This window comes from Ailuropoda melanoleuca, chromosome 2, assembly GCF_002007445.2.
Source record: "Ailuropoda melanoleuca isolate Jingjing chromosome 2, ASM200744v2, whole genome shotgun sequence".
Taxonomy (NCBI): Eukaryota; Metazoa; Chordata; class Mammalia; order Carnivora; family Ursidae; genus Ailuropoda; species Ailuropoda melanoleuca.
Window position 1 is genome coordinate 50,096,028 of NC_048219.1, and position 4,709 is coordinate 50,100,736.

At 39.7% G+C, this 4,709-nt stretch overlaps 1 pseudogene; it reads right to left on the bottom strand.

The window, feature by feature from the left end:
• Positions 1-4,400: 4,400 nt before the first annotated feature.
• On the bottom strand, positions 4,401-4,497 carry LOC117801268 (annotated as a pseudogene).
• Positions 4,498-4,709: the final 212 nt, after the last annotated feature.

The following is a 4,709-nucleotide window of genomic DNA, read 5'->3' on the forward strand; positions in this document are numbered from 1 at the left end:
GGAAGTACTCAAGGTGAGGGGGAATATTTAACTTAGTTGTAGTCTTTATGGAGTTTTCACGTACAGATAACTTCTTTGAGCCTCACAAAATCCTCTGCCTTTGAGAGGAGTTATTCTTCTCATTTATTGATGAGGAATTAGCAAGACCCAATTTCCCGTAGGCCCAGACCTGGGCTTGTGACTCTAAACCCAATGTTCTCATCACTGTCCCACACAGCAGCTAGAGTGCCAAGGGGTGTGACAGCTGTGGCTGTGCTGTGTCTGCTCCCAGTCTTTTTGCCCTCACCCCAAGCTTACAACCCCCATTGGCATCAATTAATTAATCATTGCCATCCATTGCAGCTGCCTGGGAGCCATGTGGGTTTTCTGGCCAGCGTGGCCCTAAGCGCTCTTTAACGAGGGCTGGTAATCTAGTGTTCATTCTGGGAGCAGCCCCTGCAATTAGGAAAGGGGCCAGCGGATCTTTCAGGCACACAGAAACTATAGAAATTCAGCCAAAAAGCCTTATTAGGATGAGCCATCATGCAGCAGTATGCTCAGTGGTCTGTTTTCCTGTCCTATTAAGTAGAAGTCAGTTGCTTCAAAGAGAAAACAACATTGAAATGTCCAAGTTCATTTTATTTTATGTTTAGTACTATTGAGTTGGACAGAATAATGAACACTGCTGTTGGGCATTTTCTTTTATTGTTCTGAATACCCAACCGAATAGTCAACCATTCCCTGATTGTTCCAGAAAACCTTCTTTCTTATGAATTTTTGAACCTGTTGGAAATTTCCAAGTGATAATAGAGTCTCTCAGGGAGTAGTGTGCTTTATTAATAACCCTGGTAAAATTGAAGAGGCGGTGATAATTATTTCCTTGATTTGTGGTATAGTGGAAAGACCACAGACCTGGGGTCAATCTGAATTATCTCAACTCTTTCACTTTCAAGCTGTGTCTATTTGGGAAAGTTTCTGGACTTCCCTGTGCCTCAGTTTCTTCAAAGGATGGTTGTGAGGGTTAGAAAAAAAATGTGTAATGTAGCTAGTACAGTGCCTGGGACATAACTGGTCCCCAGTAAATGGGAAATATTATTATGATGGTTAAAACCCCCTCTTTTTCCCCTGAGAACTCAGTGCAAACTCTAGCATCTCCTCTAAACCTGACCTTTCTGGCAATACTATTTCCTCAGGACCTTTACCTTTATTATAAATTTATTTCTTTTTTATTTGTTGAGGTATAATTGAAATAGAAATATATTGTTTCGGGTGTACAACATAGTAATTCAACATTTGTGTATATTGCAAAATAGTCACCCCAATGTAAGTGAAATAATGTGGTATTTGTCTCTCTCTTTCTGATTTATTTCACTTAGCATAATAGCCTCAGAGTCAATCCAGGTTGTTGCAAATAGCAACATTTTATTCTTTTTTTATGGCTGAGTAACATTCCATTGTGTGTGTGTGTGTGTGTGTGTGTGTGTGTGTGTGTGTGTGTATATCTTCATCTATTCATCCATAAATGGATACTTAAGTTGTTTCCATATCTTGGCTGTTGTAAATAATGCTGCAATGAACAAGGGGTGCATATATCTTTTCGAATTACTGTTTTTATTTTCCTCAGATACCCAGAAGTGGAATTGCTGAACTGTATGGTAGTTCTATTTTTAATTTTTTGAGGAAACTATACTGTTTTCCATAGTGGTTGCACCAAATTACATTCTCACCAACAGTGCACAGGAGTTCCATTTTATCCACATCCGCACCAACACTTGTTAGTTCTTGTCCTTTTGATAACAGCCATTCTGACAGGTGTAAGGTGATATCTCATTGTGGTTTTGATTTGTATTTCCCTGATGAATAGTGGTGTTAAGCATATTTGCATGTGCATGTTGGCCATCTGTATATCTTCTCTGGAAAAATGTCTACTCAGATCTTCTGCCTGTTATAAATTGGATTTTTTTTCTTTGTTATTTAGTTGTATGAGTTCTTTATAGATTTTGGATATTTTCTCCTTATCAGATACACATATATGATCAGCAAATCTCTTCTATCCAGTAGTTTTCCCTCTTGTTTTGTTGATGGTTGCCTTTGCTTTTCAGAAGCTTAGTTTGATGTAGTACCACTGTTTATTTTTTCTTATGTTTTTCTTGCCTTTGGAATCAGATCCAAAAAAACCTCAAGCCCCCAAAACCTAGAATACTGCTAAGATTGATGTCCAGAAACTTAGAGCCTAAAACATCTAAGATGTCCCAGTATGTAGGCAGTGCCTGGTGATGGGGTCTTTGGGGATTATACTATACAAAAGTCAAAGCAGACAGTCACGCATAGTAGGTCCTCTGCTGTCTAAATTCTACTTCCTTTGTAGGAAACTTAGGGAATTAGCCCAATCCTTGAAGAATTACTGGGTCTAAAACTATAGTGGTGGGGTGAGATACAGACAGTATGCATGATTATGAAACATAAATGAACACGTGGATCTTAGGACAGTGCTTCTCAAACTGTCTGTACCTTCTATCTCAAAATCATCTGGAGGACTTATAATAAATACAGATAACTTAATTAGAGTATCTGGGGGATGGATCCTGGGGATATCCATTTTAAATTGGATACCCAGAGGATCTTGTATTAAGGTTAAAGTGAGTGGATAATTCATATTAGATGCCAGATTGAGAGCCATATCAGAGAGACCTGATATAAAGGATCACTGACCCTGTGAAGAAGTTACCATTTCCTTACTCATCGAAGAGTGGCTTGCAGAAAGGCTGGTTATACGGAAAAGAAATCCGGGGATAAGGCTTTCGTCCTGGCAGTAGGATTGTAAGATCTCAGTCTGGAAAGACAGTTGAGGTTTTTGGAATAAGAATCAAGGCAAAAAGAATCCCAAGGATAAGAAATTAAACAGAGAGACTGGGGATTGGACAATATATGATAGAGGATTTGCAACAGGTTGCCTCCCACCCTCCCCAGCTAGACTGTGGTCTCCCTGAGGGTTGGGTTCATAACTTCTTTATCTACATTTCTTTCTTACTTAATATCAGGCTAGCACAAAGTATGCTTCCAAATATTTATTAAACAACAAATAAATAAATGCAACTTTAGATTAGTGGCAAGAGTGGTCGATGCTAAGCTCTCAAATGTGGACTCCAGTTACCTGAAGATCTCTTGGCTCAGTTTACACTTGGTCCTGGGAGTTGAGTTTGGGGCTGCACATGTAGTTTTGACTTTGAATAGAGGGATTAACCAGCTTAACTCCAGACATAGACTGAACCTACAGTTAGGATAGTTTAGGACATATTTTGGAAGAAAGTGTGATTTGATTCTGCTTTGAAGGTAAGATAGACATTAAATGATTCAGTTCAGGGCAACTCAACAAACATTAATTGGGTATCTACTCCATGCAATGGCTTAACAACACAATGGTGAATAAAATAGAGTCCTTGCTCTGGAGAAGACCAACAGGTAAAAGAAGAATGACCCAAATATAACGTTAGAGGGGATGTTGAAAGAGAAATTATCAGGGAATTTGAGAGGAGAGAGAATCTTTCCCTGGGACTTAACAACTGGTCAGGCTGTGCTCTACAGTCAAGACAGTGAAGGGCTTTCCAAGTGGAGAAAACAGCCAGAACAGAGGTGGGAAGGAATGAAAATGAAGGTATCTTGGGAAGTGACGTCAGGGCTCTGGTGGGTGAGAGCACAGCGCAGATCATGGGTGGTGCGTTCTGGACCTCGTGGGTCATAATAACAAGGCAAGGTTTTTTCTGGAAACATTTGGACTTGTCAAAGTGTTTTTTAAGGGGTGGGATCACACAATTCAACTTCTGTTTAGAAGCTGAATGTGGACTGCATGGTCTAGGGGAGGCAGAGAGGCTGGAGCAATCTGGGCAGGGCAGCAGAATGAGCAAAAGTTTAATTAAATGAATTACCACTGAGGTACTAATGGTAAATATGGTTTAAGACAAGTAACCTCTGAGTGAGCTGTTCGCCTTTGAATAGGCTCTCCACACCAGAGGTGTGATGACTACAACAGACTTACCAGGCTCTAGGAGGGCACTTTGCTTGTCTGTTGTTTAGTCTCCCCACTCCCACAGCTGGTTCTTGCTAGCTGGCCTGCCCTGAAAATGAAAAGCAGTTCTGTGATCTGAGAGAGTTCACCAGCTCCAGGGCATAGGTTGCACTGTGATTTTTAACAATTGACCAGCGTGAGCTCTTTCTCTTTACCTTAAAGAGTTCCTCCTCATATCAAAGCCATTACAAATGAACATTATCTGGCAGGTCTCAAACCACGCTGATTTTTGAGAACAGAGCCAGCAACTTGTCTTTTCTCCAAATGGTATTTGGTCTTAGGACCTGGATTTACAAGCCCAATTGCTGTGTTATTATATGGATTTTTTTTTAAAATTTGGAATGCTTAAAAAAAAATAAATATGGAGCATGTCACGAACTTGTGTGTAATGGTTGTGCTGAGGCCATGTTAATCTCTGTATCATTCCAATTTTAGTATATATGTCACTGCATTGAGGACTGGATTCTTTTTACCAAAGTCCTAGTGTCACATTTTCTCAGCTCTGAGAAGAGTTCTTGTTTTTGGGTCAATAAATGTGTTAGAAAGTTGTGTGAGTTAAAACAAAATTAAAAAGTGATTAAAATTATTCTCTTTTTCCATTCTTTCACTCTTTCCTACCTACCCCGTCTTCACAAACCAAACAAACATCCTCTCTCTTCAAATA